This window comes from Erythranthe guttata, chromosome 14, assembly GCF_056151865.1.
Source record: "Erythranthe guttata isolate IM_541 chromosome 14, IM_541, whole genome shotgun sequence".
Classification (NCBI taxonomy): Eukaryota; Viridiplantae; Streptophyta; class Magnoliopsida; order Lamiales; family Phrymaceae; genus Erythranthe; species Erythranthe guttata.
The window spans coordinates 9,694,933-9,717,677 of NC_142546.1; the positions used below are offsets into that span (position 1 = coordinate 9,694,933).

Here is a 22,745-nt window from a genome sequence, read left to right on the forward strand (position 1 = left end):
CTTTCTGCTAAATTCAGCATTTTTCACGGCCATGTCAGAAATAGGTCAAATCTCACACGGCTGGCTCAAGCCAATTATGAGCCTCCGACATGTTTTGTTTCTTTATTGCTCGGTTTTGACCCATTTTTGCTCGTTTCATCCTCGAAACTCCCAAATCTTCAGATTGTACCTAAAATACGATAAATCAATCACTATATATATATATATATATATATATATATATATATATATATATATATATATATATATATATATATATATATATATAAACATAAACATAAGCACCATTATATCGATAAAATTCCACAAAAAATCTCGTAAGAAATTATAAATTGAGTGTAAAATGTACACTCAATACTATTCAACCTACTTCTTAATTAAGAGTATCGATATCGGTCTAACTGCTGTGCGTGTAACCAGTGGCGGATCTGGTTATGTACTAGGGTGTGCAGTTGCACACCCTTGATTTTAAACAAATAGTAATGTTATACATAAGTTCGCATAAAAGGCTATTGGTTGAGGTGGTAAAGATATTCTTCATCCATTAATAGGTCTCAGATTCGATTCCTCATCCCTTTTTTTTTGGCAAAAATCCTGGATTCGCCACTGCGTGTAACGCTTTTCGGATTCATAATTATATGTTATGATTTGAACTTTCAAAATAGGCTTTATGTTTCAGTTCTACTCAGAAAACTATGAAACTTTATGAGCATGGAAAACAACGAGAAATATTTAACGATTCTTCATCATAGTTCCTCTTTTATTCCTTTTTCTTTTTCTTTTTTTTTTTTTGTTTTTTTTCCTGAAACCATTTATCTTTATCATTTTTATTTTCTTTGAACAACATGAGTAGTTAAACTCATAATCTCGAATTTCGTTAGAACCCTACGTGGGATTTGTTTGATAAAGTTTATCTATCATTCAAGTTTTATGAATTATTTATTTATTCACATTGGGATTAATTTATTCATGAACTTGATCAATTTGTGATATTGTTTTATTGAAGTGATTGACCAATTGCTTTAATTATTTATAAATGTGGGTAGAAGAGCTCTCGAGTTAATTTCATCTAATTAATTGGTGTTCCTGGCATGAGTATAGGATATAAATATACATTTAGTTGGTGTTCTTGGCATGAATTTATGATAAAAATATATATTTATTCCTTGAGTAACTGCAATCGGAATTTATATTTATTCTTTATGCTTTATGCTGCATGTTTTAATCGATTTGCATAGATGTATCATAGATTGGTTTTGTTTTGTTTTGTTTATTTTTTTTTTTTTTTTTCCTTTTTTGAGTAAATTCAAGTCCATTACAAGAGTAAGTAGGGGAGGGGGAGTCTCGAACCCTATACTTTTACTATATTGGTAATGCTAGTCCCAACTCTCTTAATGAGGATTGATATCGTAGATTGGTTATGCATGTTAGGATTATAATATATTGTGAATGGTGTTTATAATTAATCTTGTACTATTGGTTAATAAATTAATTCATTAGCTTTGATGATTCGAGGTTTTCATTCCAACAAGTACAGATATGGGGGAAAGACGAGATCATAAGATTTTCCCAATTTGATCAAATCCCACATTATTTGAGTTTTATTATTTAATTATTTTATACGGTTAAATTTTAGGATTAGTAATCCGAAAAATCAATTTTATTGCTTGGATAAAGATAAATAGTGACAGTTTAGATATTTAGAAGTAGAAAATATTTTTTTCCCCATGGGTATGATATCCCGACTCTCACGGGGCCACTTTACTACTTGTTAACGACGATACGTGCACTTGCATATGTGGAAAATCACCAACAACGTTCCTCAGGAGAGATGGAACGGAGGAAAGGGGGCGAGTGTTTTGGTGGGATCGACGGGGACATGGTGGAAGGAGAGTGGTCGTAGACGGTAGGGGAGGTGGTGAGGTGTGCGGCGGAGCCGTGGTGGTAAGAGAGTTGAGCAGCGAGTTCAGAGTTTTTTGAGTTGCCCACGATCCGGTGGTTTTGGGTGTGATGTAGGAGAGGGTTTTTCTGAAGATGCAAGGGACTTGAGTCAAAATTTTAAAAACTTCACTTTGGGGCATATAATATATTTGGAGATGGATCGTTTTTTTTTTTAAAAATTTGTGATAAAGCACAATTCAATCCTTTTATGTCAAAGAATACGTTCCCAGTTGCAAAATTCGAGTGTGCAACACGCGATAAGCTGTCACGGCTTTTTCGCCTTTGACTATACCTCATAGAGGGGTCCTTGTCAGTTTTTTTAACACGGGTTTCCCCCGCAATTAGAGATTACACTAGGACGTTTTTGCAATAAAACTATAAACATAACCATCCATGTCATTTTTTTTTTAATATTTCTTCGTCAATTCAGTTGTGTCTACAATTTTCTTTCATGGGAACCTCAAGGTGAAGCATCAAAACTTAAATCTTAATAATGACGTAAACAAATGAGTTTGTATATTCAATATCTGCTGTTAAATTAGTGGTAAGTGGTAACTACGAAAACGGGCATGAAAACAGTCTTTTTAGCTAATTGAAAGATGACTGAATATGTGATGGTTACCTTTTGGGTCTTTCTCCAAAATGTAGAGAAATCTCATTTCACTCTCACAGCTAAAAACAAAAGAATTATTGGAAGATATGTGTGGATATAACTGCCGCAACAAAGTAGGCCTTGTTTTATAAATAAATAATTATCTCTTCGAATAAAATTGCACTTTCTCTACCAACCCTCATTAGGAGACTTGGTACCTAGCCTTTACCAATAGGGTAACGGTTTAGGGTTCGAGTCCCCCCTCCCCTACTTCCCCTTGTAATGGACTTGAATTTACTCAAAAAAATAAAATAAATAAAATAAAACTGCACTTTCTTGTACGTTATGCAAACTCCGAGATGTCGACAAAACTTAGGATTGTCTTTTCTTGGCCAAAAAATAGACAAAACGGGAAAATGCAAAACTTGTTTAATTTGAACTTTCATTTCTCAAATTTGAGAAACCAAAGTTACAATTTAACAAATTGGGTGTGTGTGTCTATATATATATATATATATATATATATATATATATATATATATATATATATATATATATATATATATATATATATATATATATATATATGTGTGTTTGAAATTGTTTGGAATTTATAAGTTTTTGGAATTTAGCCTTTTAAAATATTATTTTTTTTATTAATAATACTATTATTTTGAATATTTTTGTTAAATGGTCGTTACAATATGGTCGTTTGAGTTAGCTTGTTGAAATATAGTTGTTAAAAAATCTAATTTAAAACTAAATTTTTGTAAAATAAATAAAATATGATAATCGTGTAAAATATAAACAATTTTGTTTAAGTGTGAGGTTATAAGTGGTGTTGTACAACACGATTCACCTCTTATATTATCGATGTAGACAATCGTGTTTTAAACCACTGTTGGAGATAGCCTAATTAGCGAGGTATATGTGCATTTCGTAACACTAATTAGTTTTTGTAGGTCCACCTAATATTTTGATATTTTTAGTTCTTTTTTTTTTCTCGCATAAAATATCGAATTTTGAGTACATTAACCGAGAACTCCTCCTTCAGTCAGGTAAATATACTCAAAAGTTTGAAAAAACAAATTATAGCACTTATGGGTACGTTTATCCGAAATTGCTGAAGGAATTTCAGGTACCCTCATGTTTGTATAATTATAGTCACCCCTCCTTTTAAATATATTTACATAAAATTTATGTAATTCAGTTATTTACCGAACCAAATTGTATATTCAGTTCGGTAAACAAATTTCTCGGAGCAAGGAAGAATGAATCACAGACAAATTCATGTAGCATAAGTAATAAGACATGCATAAACCAAATGCATACCGAAACACAACATGATTTAGAAAGTAAAGCAAAACAATAAAAATTAAAAGAAAAAAATACAACACTGATGATGCTAATTACTTAGATCACCTGGGGTAGTGTAGAAAACGAACTGGGAGAGCAAAGCAGATCAGTAGCTTGACAACTTGATGATCCTGAGGTACCTGCGAAATGAACACACGTGAACTACGCCGGGGGTTGATCCGGCGAAAACCCCTCCGACGCTCAAGTCAGACGTGCTGATCATAGAAATAGTCCAGAGAATACGTATTGTAGTATTGCTCAGTTAATGGGACGTACCTTAATAAAATGAGTAAAACCTCTATTTATATGTCGTTTATTGGGTTGGGTTTGCTTTGTTGGGCCCAAGCCTTACTTGAAGGTGTTTGGGCCTCGGTGATATTGGTCTTCGATATTGGGCTCGTAGCCCAGTAGGTAAAGAAATTGTAGGCCCATTGGGTTGGCCCAATCAGGCATATCATTAAGCCCCCCACTCTCGAGTCGATGTGGGGGCCATGTTGTGATGGGTCTCAGATCGTGTCGAGAGTAAAAATTGTAGAAGTCGATCGTTGGCGTATGGCCTAATGGTATGCGAAAACGCGTTGGAGCGTGTGTCGGAGGGGTGTGAATGCGCGTTGGCGCATAGCGCGACAAAGTTGTCGCGATATAAGTTAATTGAGTCGTCGGTTTTGTCCCGCGACGATGTAGTAGCGAATTATCTCCTCGTCGGAGTTGTCTTGTCGCGGGGTAATAGTGTTGATCGAGTTATCGCCTCGTGGGAGTTGTCTCGCGATAATGTAGTAGCACGGATCAAGTAATCTCCTCGTGGGAGTTGTCTCTGGGGTAATCGAGTTGATCGAGTTACGTCCTCGTGAAAGTTGTCTCACGATAATGTAGTAGCACGGAGCTAGTATTCTCCTCGTGGGAGTTGTTATTTTTCGACATTTTCAATGTTTTGACGCGTTGCTTGTATGTGTTTACATATAACCTTCTGCGTGATGTACTTGAGGAGGGGATCAGGCTCTCAAGATTTTTATATGGGGATCGTGCCCTTTGTTAGACCTCGTGGGTCGTAAGTATGTTTGGACCGTGGCCACGTTTTAATGAAGGACCCATCGAAAACAAGTAGATGAATTTGAGTAATCAAGCTGGCCAGGCTATATAGATTCCCATAATATTTCTAAGTGTTTCTAGGGTCGTAATCGTGCTATCTTGAGCTTGCGATTATATATTGAATTTCGGGCGAGTTGTCTCCTCATGGGAGTTGTCTCGCAACGAAGTTGTAGAAGCATTGGATGACGCGCGACTGAGGAGCTTGCGTATCGAGGTCGCTCTGAGCGAGTTGTCTCCTCGTGGGAGTTGTTTCGCGGCGAGTCCTATTACCGAGCGAGGTAGCTCTTCGTGGGAGTTGCCTTGCAACGGATTTGTAGTGCCGAGCGAGGTGGCTCCTCGTGGGAGTTGTCTCGCAACGGGTTGTGGAATAGAGCAAGTGGACTCTTCGTGGGAGTTATCTCGCTGTAGTTTTGAGACTAGAGGGGGTTAGCTCCTCGTGGGAGTTGTCCCACAACGGGCTATAGGACGGATCGAGTGGTCTCCACGTGGAAGGTATCTCGATATGGTTTCGTAGACCTGAGGGAGTTGGCTCCTCGTGGGAGTTGCCTCGCAACGGGTTGTAGGGTTGAGCGAGTGGACTCCTCGTGGGAGTTATCTCGCTGTAGTTTTGAGACTAGAGGGGGTTAACTCCTCGTGGGAGTTGCTTTGTAAGGGGTTGTAGGACCGAGCGAGTTGTCTCCTCGTGGGAGTTGTTGTTGGGTTTCGGGCACGCATACGTAGTGGAAAACAAAAAATTTTATGCGAATTAAACGAGTTTTAAATCACATAAGCACATGCCCGATAATATAAATCAATTAATTGCGTACCTTTGCGCTTCCAGCGAAATTAAATAACAACATACATGCTAATTTATTTAACCGAATTTAAATCAATTAACATGCTCGCGTTTAAACCAAATAACATGCTCGCAATGATTAACACGATTACACATAATCACATAAAATCATACGAAAGCAAACATGAATATATAGTGTTTAAACGTAAACGAATCAAGAACATTGAGTTCGTGTGTTTACCTCTTGAAGCGTGAGGTAGGAACGCTAAGCAAGTCGAGATTGCTACGGAAACCAATCCGTACAATCCGGGGCAGCAGCGGTGCAGCGGCAGCAGCGGCAAGACGGCCACGGCGGCGCGTGAATCTCACGCGCGGTCTTCCGGGGCGGCGCGTGGGGTAGCGTGCGGCTTCGGCTTGTGCGCTGCTCCTCGATTCTTCGATCTTCGATCTTCCTCCTCTCGGATTTCACCTCGTATACTTTGATCTACTAAACACGTGGCACTAGACACGTAATAGTTAGAAAAACGGAAGAAAAAGAGAAGGAAAGAAACTACCGAAGCGATCGACCGATGAACGGCCGATTCCGGTGAAGTTCCAGCGACGGCGCCGGTGACGGCCGCGGGAGAGAGGGCGAGAGAGAGAGAGGTAACGGCTGCTAGGGTTAGGGTTTTCACTTGTGTGTGCAGGACCTATAAATCTTGTATTTATAGTGTCTTGCATAAAACCCTAGCGGGCTTAAGTTGGACCGGGCCCAAGAGCTTAAGTTCGCTAGTACTTTTACTCGCTCGTTTCTCTCAATCCAATGACCGAAAAATTGCAACGATTACATTTTCGGAATCATTATAAAGTCCTCGTCATTACGAGTGTCAATTCTCATTTTCCAACTTTCTAAAAGTGGAAACCCTAGTTCAGTGCACTTTCTAAATTTGGAAACTTCCCGATTTAGAAAGTCCACTACAACGCTCGCCTATTCTTTTCCTTTTCTTATTCTCATTCGTAATTCCAAATTACGAATGTTGGACTCAATCGCATTGACTTCCAATTATGCAAAGATAAACTATTTTATCTCTGACCGTTTATTCAAAGATCTCATGTGCACGAGCAGTGTGACCCTCGATGGTTCAGGTGTAAGCTAGCCGTGGGCCCACAACTCTTTGTGGTCAAAACTCGTCCCTTAGAGTTACGATTAAGATGAAGCTCGTTTCACCTTAATCACCCAACGAATCAAGATTGGCGTCTAGCAACTACGCGTCATGATTCCCTAGATACAAATGAAGTGCCTGCAAGAACCTTCAGATATAGTTAACGTACAGTACGGTCCCTTCGATGCATATGTCCTGATCGAACTAGAGGCATTGGTTCATCGAGACCTCTTTATATGTTCGATGACGGTGCGATCGTTCCAAGTGTTGTAATCGACACGTGCATGACTTAGAGAATCGAATTCTCTAATCATCACTTAGTCAGCTCTGGCCAGAGACTTAGAATGATTACAAACTTTCAGAACACACAGGACATCCAAGACTATTCTAGCGATCGAATCCCCGACTACAATGCACAGACCTCTCACTAGATTTCGGACTGCACGAACACTGGCCCTTGGGATGGTCCTCGGTGGAACTCAGGGACAGGTCACGATACAGCTGGTCCTCTAGTGAAGTCACGGTGATGTCTAGGTCATAAGGACTAATGGTGTACAATTATACCATAGATATCTCTACTCGATTATTGGGAACCACTTAGAGATTTCTAGGGTGAGGGAGTTCAGTGAACTCGTCTACTTACGAGCACCCACTTATGCATGCCGATATCACAATACCGTTTACTGATGAGATGCAGTACACATACACTAAGTGCTAGTCTTAATGGGAAAGGCCGATATCCTCATTAGTGGCGTAACCCTTCGACTAGGAACACGTTTAACAGTTATAATACTTAAGTAAATATCTCACGATCCTAACGATCAATTACTAGTACTTGTAATAACTGTAAGGACTATATCTATGCTTGTGACAAAGGGACAAAGATATAGAATGCCAAGGTGTTTTATCATTAATACGAATAAAGGTTCGTTTATTACAATAATAAATACGAAAGACCACAGCCACATGTTGGCTTGTTGGTCACCTACTCTAACAGTTGTCTCGCTGCGGGTTGTATTATTGAGCGAGTTGGCTCCTCGTGGGAGTTGTCTCGCAAGCCCCCCACTCTCGAGAGGATGTGGGAGCCACGTTGAAAAGAGTACCGGATCGTGTCGAATGTAGATCGGTGTTGTGGTGTACCGTTAATTGCTGGCGTGGTGTGGAGAAATAATAATTTGTATTTATCCGTGTGAGAGCGTGCGCGTTATGGTGAGGCGTGCGGGAGAGCTCGCGCAATTTGGTTGAGCGCGTTGAAATTCTCGCGCGATTTGGTGAAGCGGGGTGAAATCTACGCTCAATTTGGTGGAGTGTAGTAAAAGTTGTGCCCAATTAAATGGGAGCGCGCGCTCCAAGGTTGCCTTGGGAGGCGCGCGCGCGTGCATGGGAAGGCGCGCGCCTTTTTTTTTTTTTTCTTTTTTTGCTGCTGGCGCGCGTGCAGTGCACGCGCGCCTTCTGTCTTTTTTTTTTTTTTTTGCTGTCGCGCGTGCAGTGCACGCGCGCGCGTCTATGCCACGCGCGCGTGCTGTGCACGCGCGCCTCCTGTACCCTTTTTTTTTTTTTTTTTTTTGAATGGAGCCGCGCGCGCGCGGCTTGGCTGATATTCACCCCCTTGGGGATGTTCTATTTTTTGAATAGGGAGATTATCCTCGTTCCTTGAGATGGGATATGCACCCCCTTGGGGATGTTCTATTTTTTTAGTAGGGAGATTATCCTCGTTCCTTGAGATGGGATGTGCACCCCCTTGGGGATGTTCTATTTTTTAAGTAGGGAGATTATACTCGTTTCTTGAGAAGTGATGTGAACCCACTTAGGGTTGAAAGGTAAGGGTGATGCCCAACCTTAGGATGGGGATAACTGCCCACTGTAGGATGAGGCGCTCGAGACCTATGGTCTGAGGTTGATGCGCACGGTTGTGCCATTGGTTCGTGCGTGCGCGTCAGACCCTTTTGAAACACTTGGTGGGATGTGAAACCCCTTGGGGTTGAAAGGTAAGTGGATGTACCACCCTTGAGATGAGATGCCCAACTTTAGGATGGGATAGCCCCCCAGTTAGGATGAGGCGATCACGAACCACTGGGGTGAGATGCCGCCCCACCTTGGCGATATATGGTGCCACTGATTCAGTGGCAGCACGAGTTGAATCTTCCGTGATCATACGCTGAAGGTCTTCTTCGGTTATCTGAAGCGTTCGAGAAGTAAGTAGAAATTGATCATGTTGAGGACCCAGTGGGGCCTCACGAGGAGGAGCGTTGGCTCCTGCTATGACGAATGAAATGTTTTGGGGGCGATGTGAACCCCCAGGGAGTCGATAACCCTTGGCGAACGAAATATTTTGGGGGCAGATGTAAGCCTCCAAGGAGTCGATAACCCTTGGCGAACGAAATATTTTGGGGGCGATGTAAGCCCCAGGGAGTCGATAACCCTTGGCGAGCGAAATATTTTGGGGGAATATGTAAGCCCCCAGGGAGTAGATAACCCTTGGCGAACGAAATATTTTGGGGGCGATGTAAGCCCAAAGGGAGTCGATAACCCTTGGCGAGCGAAATATTTTGGGGGCAGATGTAATCCCCCAGGGAGTCGATGGCGGTGGTGCCATAGGTGGCTATGTAAGCCCCCAGGGAGTCGATGGCGGTGGTGCCATAGGTGGCTATGTAAGCCCCCAGGGAGTCGATGGCGGTGGTGCTATAGGGGGCTCCACATGTGGAGCAGGTGCTGGTATCGCGTTGGGAGCATCTGCTCCCATCGTGGCGATATATTGGGTCACGGCCTCTGTGGCAGCGCGAGTTGAAGCTTCTGCTATCATGTGTTGAAGCGCATCCTCGGTTATTTGAACCATTTGAGGAGTAGGGAGTGGTGGATCGGCGAGTGGTGGGTCCCGAGGGGGATCGCCTGAACCTCGCGAGGCGGATCCATGGGATGTGGAGGAGGTGGCAGGCCAGAGCCTCCACGAGGTGGGAGGTCGTTAGCTGTGTCATTTTCTCTCCGAGCAGACGCCTCAGGAGGATCTTGTTGGCTACGTGATCTGGTTTGCATCGTTCCCACAGACGGCGCCAAAATGATGATGCTAATTACTTAGATCACCTGGGGTAGTGTAGAAAATGAACTGGGAGAGCAAAGCAGATCAGTAGCTTGACAACTTGATGATCCTGAGGTACCTGCGAAATGAACACACGTGAACTACGCCGGGGGTTGATCCGGCGGAAACCCCTCCAACGCTCAAGTCAGACGTGCTGATCATAGAAATAGTCCAGAGAATACGTATTGTAGTATTGCTCAGTTAATAGGACGTACCTTAATAAAATGAGTAAAACCTCTATTTATATGTCGTTTATTGGGTTGGGTTTGCTTTGTTGGGCCCAAGCCTTACTTGAAGGTGTTTGGGCCTCGGTGATATTGGTCTTCGATATTGGGCTCATAGCCCAGTAGGTAAAGAAATTGTAGGCCCATTGGGTTGGCCCAATAATTAGGCATATCAAACACCATTTAGATACCAACTAATTCTAACAAGCTTCTGGCAATGAATTGCCCAATATTTTATTTTTTTATTTTTTTTATTTTACACATTATTTAGATATGATCATCAGAATCTCCGATTTTTATTCGTACTTTTAGCAAAGATAATGGTCACAAGCCAACTCTTCAATCATATTATATTCATCTCGCTGAGAGTATATCGAACCCTTGATTAATATTCTCGCCGCTAAATTCCCGACACTTTCTTGCAACAACAACCGAATTGATGACATCATCGGTCGCATGGTAAACCGAGAGAACCTCATACCCACGTAGACAATCGGGCCCCATGACCGGATAAGGAAAAGCACGGGCACCCTTTGCGCTCCTCACCACTAGAATAGCTCCATCCGCCATATTCACTGACAAGTGCTCGATCACGCGCACCTTCTCGTCACTCTCCATCCCTACAAGCGCCGCCAGAAAGACAACCTCGTACTGCCTCAACTCATCGGAATTAGTGCCCATGATATCTTTCGTGTGGAACACCATCCTTTCTGACAAGTCGGGATTCAAACTGACGAGCTTCTCGGCCACGGAGTTTGCGGATCGGTCGATGTCGTAGTTGTGGAAAATAGCGGATTTGAGGTGGTACGTGGCTAAGATGATGGAGGTGAGAAGGAGTGGGCCGGAGCCCACGAAAGCTAAACGGTTCGGGCTTGAATTCGGGTTGAGGTGGCGGGTGAGGAGGTTGAATTCGAGTTGGGAGAGTTTGAGGTAGTTGGAGTATTAAGGGAATAAGTGGAGGTGGTTGGCTATGGGGTTTTCGAGGGATATTAGGATAGTTGAGTAGTGTTTCTCGAGGAGAGATTCCGCTTTGCCGCAGAGGAGAATGAGGTTGTTTCTGATGCGTTGGATTTTGGTGCAGAGTTTGGTGACACCGATGGGGTGCGGCGGGATGCATGTGGTCACGAGCTGCGTGAAGAAGAGTCGACTTCTTTCGAAGGGCTGAGGTTTTCGAGCTTTGAGATTTTGTCATGCAATTCGCAGATTTTTCGGACAAGAGGATCAATTTCTCTCACGCAAACCATTCTGTATGAGGTAGATTTAGAAATGTATATGTTATAATGTGAGAATAGATGGTGTTAAATAGTGGTCACTCTTGAGTTGCTTTTAATGCTAATTTTGGGGGGCGGGACAAAGTTGCATCGTTCATTCATGCATTTCTATTCGATTAAATACATTTCCATTGTTCATATCTAAACTGCATAAAACCCCTTTGTTACGGAAAACCTGCACTAAATTCTCTGTATTGTTTTTATTGCATAGAATCTCTCTATGTTTAATTTTATCTTGTATGGAATCCCCTATTCCTTTAAAATTTAACACCCTTAAGTATTGAGGGGATTCCATGCAATGCTTTAGTAGCACAAGGAGTTTTGGTGCATGTTTTCTTCTATGTTAGAGGGATTTATGCAAAAGTATTTTATTTATATATAAAAAAAAATTAAATTAAATCAAATACATATATACAATTTCAACATAAAAAAAAAAATAAAAAAAAAAAAAAAAAAAACCTAAAGGTAAGGATAAAGTTTGTAACAATTTTTTTGAATTTTACAACATCTTTTTTTATTCTCAATTAATTGTATATTAAAATTTCATTTAAAAAAAATGTATTTCTAGAGATCTCCGATTGTGATATTAAATTAAGTAATCACATAAGAAAAAGTCCTTTGGTTTTTAATTGAGTACTGTACACTTAGTAAGTTAGTATAGTTTTAAATTTTAAATGAGGGAAAATACAGTTTGCATCTGTGAACTATAAGATTTGTCACAAACACCCCCTTACACTACGAAACGTAATAAAATGACCCCCGTTTACAGTTTGTTAGTAATTGATGATGATGTGGCATGTTGAATATCTTACTTATAATTGATTTTTTTTATAATTTGTTGTTTTTACCCCTCAATATGTCCTATAATATATATATATATATATATATATATATATATATATATATATATATATATATATATATATATATATATATATATATATATATATATATATATATATATATATATATATATATATATATATATGAGAAATATATTTGGAGAAAAGAGAGAATGATATCTCTTACGTATATTAATCATATATATAGGTACATGTAGGAAACCCTAACCTACTACACAAGGTAACCTACAAGGAAACCTAATATACAAGATAACCTAATAAATAAGAATAATAATAGGTATAATATAGATAGATACGCTAATACACCCCCGCAGTCGAAACGGGAAAGGAGAGGACGTGGAGACTGGAGACAAACTGTTGGAACAGTTGAGTAGGGAGTCCTTTCGTGAAGATACCGGCAAACTGGTAGGCGGATGGGACGTGAAGGACTCGAACGTGGCCCAAAGCAACTTTGTCTCGGACAAAATGGATATCGATCTCCACATGTTTCGTACGAGAGTGTTGAATAGGATTGCTCGATAGGTAGACGGCACTGACGTTGTCACAGTAGACAATAGTGGCTTTCGAAAGTGGGCAGAGCAACTCAGAAAGTAGGTTGCGTAACCAAGTCGTTTCGGCGACGGCATTTGCGACAGCTCGGTATTCGGCCTCCGCACTCGATCGAGAGGTAGTGACCTGTCGTTTGGAGGACCAAGAGATGAGGTTGTTGCCGAGGAAAACACAATAGCCCGATGTCGAACGACGAGTGTCAGGGCAGCCACCCCAATCGGCGTCGGAGTAAGCGATAAGGGAGAGGTCTGGATTGGGGGAGAGCTGAAGGCCGTGATCGAGAGTCCCACGAATGTAGCGAAGGATACGCTTGAGAGCAGCCATATGAGGTTCCCTCGGATCATGCATGAATAGACATATTTGTTGCACAACATAGCAGATGTCAGGACGAGTAAACGTGAGGTATTGCAGTGCACCGGCAAGGCTGCGATAAAGAGTAGGGTCAGCAACGGGGGGTCCAGTGGTCGAAGACAACTTGCTCTTTGTGTCAGCCGGCGTAAGACAAGGGTTGCATGAAGCCATGTGTGCACGCTCTAGGATCTCGTCCGCGTACTTGCGTTGAGAGAGAAATAGCCCATTCGACGAGCGAGTGACTGAGATGCCGAGAAAATAGTGAAGATCGCCAAGATCCTTCATTGCGAACTCTTGATTAAGGGCAGCGATGATAGAGCGGAGCAATTCTGGTGTGGAGGCCGTAAGTACAATGTCATCGACATACAGCAGAAGGTAGGCGCATGAACTGTTGCGACAGTCGCGTGAACTGCTGCGACAGTCGCGTGAACTGTTGCGACAGTACACAAAGAGTGAAGTGTCGGACTTGCATTCTCTGAACCCCATGGTAGTAATGTGAGATGCAAAACGCTTGTACCAAGCACGTGGTGCCTGCTTGAGGCCGTAGAGTGCTTTGTTGAGACGACACACGTGAGTGGGGCGAGATGGATCGACGAATCCGGGAGGTTGCTCGCAGTAGACAGTTTCAGAGAGATTGCCATGTAAGAAGGCATTTTTCACGTCAAGCTGGTGGATTGGCCATGTTCGAACAGTGGCTGGTTTGACAACTGGGCTGAAAGTCTCGTCAAAGTCGATGCCAGCCTGCTGGTGAAACCCACGAACAACCCACCGTGCTTTGTATCGCTCAAGGGAGCCATCGGACTTGAGTTTCTGTTTGTATATCCACTTACCAGAAATAACATTAGTGGACGGGGGGCGGGGCACAACATTCCAAGTATTGTTTTTAATTAAAACAGTATATTCCTCAATCATGGCGTTTCGCCAGTTTTGGTCAAGAAGAGCTTGGCGATAGTTGGTGGGAATGGGAGAGGTAGAGGATGCAACGAGAGAGAAATGGACTTTGGGTTTGTGGATGCCCACTTTACTGCGAGTCACCATAGGGTGAGCAATGGGAGGTGGGGGAGGTGGGGGAGTAGAAGAAGGGGTTGTGAGCTGGTTGTGGTCGACAGGTGGTGCTGCAGAAGAAATAGGTGTTGGCTGTGTTATAGGACTGTTGGACGGACTGTTGGAACAGGGTGGTTCACTATTGGAACAGTTGGGGCAACTGTTGCAACAGTTAGACGAAGTCTGAGGGAGGAGGAACAGGGAGGGTGTGTTTTCGTCCAAGGCAGAAGGGGGAAGTGTGTTTTTGGGGGGAGTGGACTCAGCAAAAGGAAAGTTAGTTTCGTCGAAGATAACATGACGAGAAATTATGATCCGGCCAGTGGATCTATCAAGGCAACGATAGCCTTTGTGAGAGGAAGGGTGACCGAGATAGACACAAGGAGTAGAACGGGGGGCGAGTTTATGTGGTGTGGTGGCGGTGAGGTTGGGATAACAGAGACAGCCGAATACTCGAAGATGAGAGTATGTAGGTTTGATGAGGTAAAGAGCTTCGTGAGGAGTCCGGTTTTGTGTGGTTTTGGTAGGTAAGATATTGAGTAGGTGTGTGGCCATATGAAGGGCTTCGACCCAATAAGTAGGAGGAAGATGGGCTTGAAAGATGAGGGATCGAATCATGTTAGTTATAGTGCGGATCATTCGTTCTGCGTGTCCATTTTGAGGGGAGGTGTGGGGACACGAAAAACGATTTAGGATGCCGTGTTTAGTGAAGTAGTTTTGAAAATCCGTATTTTTTAATTCACGACCATTATCACTTTGTAAGGCTTTCAGGGGATGTTGGAATTGAGTTTTGAGAAGTGTATGAAAATTGACAAAGGTTGTAAAAGCATCAGATTTATTTCGAAGGGGAAAAGTCCATAAATAATGGGTAAAATCATCAAATAACACAAGATAATATTTGAAACCCGTAAAACTAGAAACCGGAGAAGTCCATAAATCAGCATGACTAATTTGAAATGGAGCAACAGTAGTAGAGTTTTGAGAAAAAAATGGTAGACGAAAATGCTTGCCTAATTGACAGGCATTACAAAGAGACTCCCTAGGGTCTTTATTATGGGAAAGAAAAGTGCTAGAAAATAAACGAGACATGACGTGTTTTCCGGGATGGCCTAGACGCCGATGCCAAAGAGTGCGAGACGAAGGTGTTGCGACAGTGAGGAAAGCAGCGGAAGGTGAGGTGGGGGGAGGGACGCTAAATGGATATAGGTCACCGGAGCTATTGCATCTGAAAATCTCGACTCGACTCCGAAGATCCTTCACAGAAAAACCAAACGGATCAAATTCAACCGAACATGAGTTATCACGGGTGAACTTTCGAACAGATATAAGGTGTTTGACGATATTGGGTGTGACATAGACATTTGTGAGGCGGAAAGGAGTGGTGGGAAGAATTGTGTGGCCTATGTGGGTTATGGGGAGGGTGGAACCATTACCGACGACGACATGTTTGGGGAATTTACTGCCAGGATTAAAAACAAAATTGAAATTACCTGAGTGTGGTGCCATATGAGAGGTCGCCCCGCTGTCCATGAACCACTTGACTCGGTAGGCTGCTGAAGTGTCACCGTATTCAAACGGTTTGCGAGATCCACCACGCTGGCACAGTTGCAGGAACTGTTGCAATTGTTGATGGAACTGCTGGAGCTGTGGCACGGTTGCTGCTGCGGATGAGCCTGAGTAGGAGCCGAGTGACCGGTGTAGGGTTCAGGTGGTCCATTAAAGTAGGCTTGAGCCGCTGGGTGGCCCGATGTATTTTGAGCGGATCCCAGAATTGACTGTTGTGGGTAAGGTGCGCGCCAAAGTTGAGATGCGCCATGAGCACTATGATAGCCGTAGTGCTGCATGGGGTGACGGTTAGTGCTGCGACCTCCGCGACGGTTGGATCGGCCACCCCCGCGCTGATAGCGCGAAGAACTACCTCCGCGGGAACTGTTGCAGGAACTGTTGCAACTGTTGGATGGACAGTTCGCGTTGGAGGCGTAGAAAACAGCAGCGATCTGCTCCGGTTCAGAAATTCTTGTTTCTTCCATCTGAAGGAGCGAACGAGTCTGTAGAAAGGTGGGAAGGGGATTTTGAAAGGAGATGAGATTGGCGACGGTCCCTTAATTTTTTGGAAGGCCGTGTAGGGTTTGTAGAACGAGTTGTTTGTCGGAGATTGGATTTCCGACATCGGCCAAGCTGTCCGCCGTGGTCTTGATTATTTGGCAATAATCGTGAATGGAGAGAGCGCCTTTCTTGAGGGACTTGAATTTTTCTTCAAGTTGAATGGCTCGATAGTCTTCGTTATCGGTGAAGAGAGAAGAGATGGCGTTCCATAGATCACTGGCGGTGGAGGTTTTTGAGAGAACCATGCTGGATAGATCGTCGGAGATGGTGCCGTAGATCCAAGATTGGAGGAGATAGTCGGCGCGCTGCCATTCGTCGGCGGAAATCGAATCCGGTCGAGGTTTGCCATGGAGAAGATCGGAGATGCAGAAACGACCGACGGTAATCGTGAAAAAGTGGCTCCACTTTTGATAATTAGGATTTTTTAGATCTAGAGTAACGGGGATAAGGGATTTGATATTAGAGATGGCGTGAGCAAGGTGAAAAGGATTGAGAGGGGCGGTGGAGGGAGAAGAAGATGAAGATTCGCCGGCCATGGAGAAGAAGGGGGTAGGGCACGGCTATGCAGAAAAAGAGAAGAAGAGGTGGTGATGGCTAGGTTAACCTAGTGTCTGATACCATATAGGAGAAATATATTTGGAGAAAAGAGAGAATGATATCTCTTACGTATATTAATCATATATATAGGTACATGTAGGAAACCCTAACCTACTACACAAGGTAACCTAATATACAAGAAAACCTAATATACAAGGTAACCTAATAAATAAGAATAATAATAAGTATAATATAGATAGATACGCTAATAATATATATATATATATATATATATATATATATATATATATATATATATATATGTGTGTGTGTGTGTGTGTGTGTGTGTGTATTTTACTAATTGGTCGATAATATTTCAGTTTTTACACTATAAAAATACCATAAAAAATTAAATCAACAAATCATTAAAAAAATTAAGAAAAAAGTTATAAAAACAAAGAAAAAAAAAGAAAAGGAAACATCAGCAAATGCTCCTCTCTCTCTCTCAACATACTCTCTAGAATAGAGTCTGCAAACTGTTTGTAACTGTTTCTCTACAGAACCATCAAAACTCTCCTCAATTCAATACTTTCCGCCTAAAAATTTAAAAAATAGATATTCCCCTCATACTTTCCCTCCTAAAAATTTAAAAAAGAGGTATCCCCCTTTGAAATATTATTTTGGTTGCACTTTGCCCCAAAAACCATTTTCTAGAGGGCATTGTGCAACAAAACTAACATTTTAAGAGCTCAACGTGCAAAGAAGCGGAGTTTTTAAGGGGCAATGTGTAACAAATTTACATTTAAAGGGGCAACTTGCAACAAAAATACTCAATTCTGATGAAAAAGCAATCGGAGTTTTGCTATGGGGGCAATGTGAAACAAGAAAAACATTTTCTAGGGGAGCATTCACTTTTTTAAATTTTGAGGGGGTAAAGTACAAAAATTATAAATTTATAGAGGGTCATGTGCAATTTGCCCTTTTAAAAATATATTAGGAAAAAAAAACAATGTGTAACAAAAATTACATTTAAAGGGGCAACTTGAACAAAAATACTCAATTCCGATGAATAAGCAATCGGAGTTTTGCTATGGGGGCAATGTGAAACAAGAAAAATATTTTCAAGGGGAGCATTCACTTTTTTAAGTTTTGAGGGGGTAAAGTGCGAAATTATAAATTTATAGGGGGTCATGTGCAATTTGCCCTTTTAAAAATATAGTAGGAAAAAAACACAATGTGTAACAAAAATTACATTTAAAGGGGCAACTTGCAACAAAGATATTCAATTCCGATGAATAAGCAATCGGAGTTTTGCTATGGGGGCAATGTGAAACAAGAAAAACATTTTCACGAGGGAGCATTCACTTTTTAAAATTTTGAGGGAGTAAAGTGCGAAAATTATAAATTTATAGGGGTTTATGTGCAATTTGCCCTTTTAAAAATATACTAGAAAAAAAAAATCAGAGTTTTGCTATGGGGGCAATGTGAAACAAGAAAAACATTTTCAAGTGGAGCATTCACTTTTTAAAATTTTGAGGGGTAAAGTGCGAAAAATATAAATTTATAGGGAGTCATGTGCAAACAATCGAAGTTTTGCTATGGGAGCAGTGTGAAACAAGAAAAACATTTTCAAGGGGAGCATTCACTTTTTAAAATTTTGAGGGGTAAAGTGCGAAAAATATAAATTTATAGGGGGTCATGTGCAATTTGCCCTTTCAAGGGGAGCATTCACTTTTTTAAATTTTGAGGGGTAAAGGGCGAAAAATATAAATTTATAGAGGGTCATATGCAAACAATCGGAGTTTTGCTATGGGGCAATGTGAAACAAGAAAAACATTTTCAAGGGGAGCATTCACTTTTTAAAATTTTGAGGGGTAAAGTGCGAAAAATATAAATTTATAGGGGGTCATGTGCAATTTGCCCTTTTAAAAATATACTAGAAAAAAAACAAAAACATAAATGTTGACAGTGGGATTCGAACCCACGCCCTTTCGGACCAGAACCTTAATCTGGCGCCTTAGACCAACTCGGCCATATCAACTTGTTGTCTTTCAATGCAATATACCATTATATATTGGTATTCTATGCACAGACCTTTTTTCAATAATATAAATTTGATAATATATTAAAATTGATATATTAATTTGAATTCGAATTGTCAAACATCAGTATAAATATACTATATTTGCAAGGAGTTAAAATAAATTCAAATTAATATGATATTAAAATATATGGAATGCTTTCGAGCTTTAAGATTTTGTCGTGCAATTCGCAGATTTTTCGGACAAGAGGATCGATTTCTTCACGCAAACCATATTCTCAACAATCTGTGAAAGTAGAATTCGAAGTGCATATATATGTTTGCCACGTGATAATATTATATATATATATATATATATATATATATATATATATATATATATATATATATATATATATATATGGGGACAGTTAAAATTAATACCAAATTTTTTTCACTTAATGACATAAATACTGTTAATGAAAATCGATGCCACAAAAACATTAAAAATTTGTTTTTTCTTTTTTCAATACCAACACACAAAACCCTCTCCTTCTTCACAAACCCCTCACCTCCTCCTTCTTCTCCCTCACAATAAACCCTTCTAAAAAACTCAAAAGTAAAGAAATCAAAACTTCACACAACTAGCAAAACGGAGTTAAATGACAACAAAATGGTAGTTTACTGCAAGGGAGAACCCGTTAAGATATGTACCCATGTCTTTTTTGAGCTTCAAAGTCGATTTTGAAGTTTTTTTTAAACCCGACTACTGCTTTCGACATATAAGGTGAAGTTTTTGTCAATTTGATACCAATTTGGCGAAATTTTTATTAAAAAAAAAATCGCCACATACATGTCGCAATTTCTTATAATTTCGTCATGTATGTGTCAAAAAAACACTGCTGCTTAAAAAAAAATTGCAGCAATGTTTTTTCGACACATAAATGTCCAAATTTTGAGAAATTTCGACGTGTATGTGGCGAATTTGGTTTTTTTTTTTTTAAATAAAATTTTCGACAACTTGGTGTAAAAAAATGACCAAAAATTCGACATGTATGTGATGAAAATTGTAGGCGGATTTCAAAAAAATAAAATATCGACTTTGATGCTCGAAAAATGTATGAATACATACTTTAATGGGTTCTCCTTCCATGTAAACTACCATTTTATTATCTTGTGACTGCATTTTATAAGTTTTGTGAGGTTTTGATTTTTTTGAATTTTGAGATTTTTTGAAGGGTTTGTAAGAAGATGGAGAAGAAGAGAGGGTTTGGGTTTGTGGGAGAAGAAGAGAGTTTTTTAATTTTGGTATTGAAAGAGGAAAACAAACATTTTTTGTACAAGTTGTATTTTGTTTAATGAGGGTATTTGAGTACTTTGCTATTAAAAAACTTATTTATGGTATTAATCCAAGAAAAAAATGTAAAAATTTCTATAAAATATGGTATTAAACTTGGTGGTATTAAAGTGAAAAAAGTTGGTATTAATTTTAGTCGCCCCTATATATATAGATGGTGTCAAATAGTGTGTGTTGGCAAAGGAGAGAGTCAGTTGTTTCTTGATTTTCTATGTCCACTCTCAAATTGTTTTTAGTGCCATTTTTTAGGGGACGGGACAAAGTTGCATCGTTCATTCATGCATTTCTTTATTCACTGGTTGTAAAATATGTACCTTCTATGATGCGATCCCCGCAACACAACTCACATGAGACATGCCTCTAGAATCGAGCTAGTCCCAACAACATAATTGAATTTTTAATGATTTATGTATTTTCCTAAACAAGTCTTATAACAAATATTTATATTAAAAATATAAATAATAAATTTTATGCGAAATAACTTTTGTACCCCTTGTATTTTTATAGATTTGAAATCTATTTACTACTGAATTCGTGAAAGTCGATCATACCATTATTTCGAAAATCATTAAACCACTCATCCAAAAATGTATATTGTTGCATTCGAACGTGTGACCTTTTAAAGCATGGATAATTATTGCAAATTAGCCCGCATGTGTATAGCTCAATTGGTTCTGTGGTGGTAAGTTGGTACACAGTCCTAGGATCGAATCCTGGCAGCCGTAGTGTGAGAATTTCAATTCCAGTGAGGTTTGGTTCCTTGTAGGCACCAGGTCCAGGTCCGCTACCCAAACGGACCGTTGAGTCACCATGAATTTATATTCCTCCATCAAACAAATACTTGTTGGGTAAAGGCATAGGGGCCATGGGGCGAGGGCATATAGCATATATATTAAAACTACAATGTATAATGATTATACTACTTCTATAAATAATGGTAAATAAATTATGAATCTCATATAATTATTATTATATATTAAAAATTTCCACTATTAACAAATCTATATATAATAAATTTTAAAAAATAAAAAATTGCATATTAACTCGTGTAATTTAAAAAATGAATTTAATAATAATATGAAGTTTGAATCAAATCGTAAATCTTAAGATTTGAATCAATTAAGGTCAAGTTATTTCAATTCGAAAACAATATTCAAAGATTTGAATCGATTGAGCTCAAGTCTTTCAATTTGTAAACAATATTCAATGATTTGAATTGGTACTGTTAAGCTCAACAATTTACAAGAGCGTAGTAATAGAATTAACTATGTAAAGTTAAAGTTTAGTATCTTGTTTTATTGAATTTTATTATAGGAAAATAATAAAAGTTAATTCAAAAAAAAAAAACGTAAGAATTAAATCCTAAATTGTAACACTTAATCGATTCAAATATTACGGTTAGATTAAATCTTACGATTTACGATTTGATTCTTACAATTTTTATAAATTAAAATTATTTTTATCTTTTTGTTAAAATTGAATTAAAATTATATTAGAGTTTATTTATAAATACTTAACTCGATTAATACGTTCTTGTCAATGGTTGAACTTAATCCATTCGAATCTTTGAATAATATTTACAAATTAAAAGAACTTGCGCTTAATTGATTCAAATCATACGCTTTTATTAAATCTTATGATTTGATTCTTACGTATTTTAGGATTTATTTTTGATTTTTTTATGATAAAATTGAATTAAAAATATGTTACACTTTAATTAATAATAGTTAATTGGATTTAAATGTTATTGTCAATAGTTGAGCTTTTAAATCTTTGAATAATATTTACGAATGAAAAGGACTTGAGCTTAATTGGTTCAAATCTTATGCTTTGATAAAATCTTACGATTTACGATTTGATTCTTACTTATGTTATGAATTAAATTTATTATTTTTTATGATAAAAATGACTTAAAAAGATATTAAACTTTAATTATAAATAGTTACTTTAATTAATATGTTTTTGTCACTATTTAAGTTTAATCGATTCAAACATTTGAATAGTGTTTACTAATTGAAATGATTTGAGCTTAATCAATTCAAATCTTACTATTTGATTAAATAAAATATTAAAAGAAAAAAATCACAATATAATATTTTGTGTATATATTTTTATTTTAAAATAGGAAAACTAATTGGAATGAGTTATAATCTATTTTTTTTCTAAATAAACATATTATTTTATTTATTATTCAGATTTTTCACACTATCGATTTAATAAAGTAAGCGAGCTTGTATTAAGTTATGTATTTGTCTATATTTAATTGAGCATTCTTTATATTTTTCAATAGTGGAGTTGATGAATATTTTCAATATTATATAATTAATGATAGATGTTTGGGGTATTGAACCACGTTTCTTTATATTTTTCAAATTTTATTATAGTAAATTTGTTAATAATTTATTTAATATTATTTAATAATAATGAAATCGCAATTAATACTATATTTAATATT

The 22,745-nt window shown here is 39.0% G+C and overlaps 1 non-coding gene and 1 pseudogene across 1 annotated transcript; both read right to left on the reverse strand.

The window, feature by feature from the left end:
- Positions 1 to 10,463: 10,463 nt before the first annotated feature.
- On the reverse strand, positions 10,464 to 11,515 carry LOC105954546 (nicotianamine synthase-like; annotated as a pseudogene).
- Positions 11,516 to 18,873: 7,358 nt separating this feature from the next.
- Positions 18,874 to 18,954, reverse strand: TRNAL-AAG (transfer RNA leucine (anticodon AAG)). Its single transcript has one exon. It is a non-coding gene; the product is annotated as a tRNA-Leu (tRNA).
- Positions 18,955 to 22,745: the final 3,791 nt, after the last annotated feature.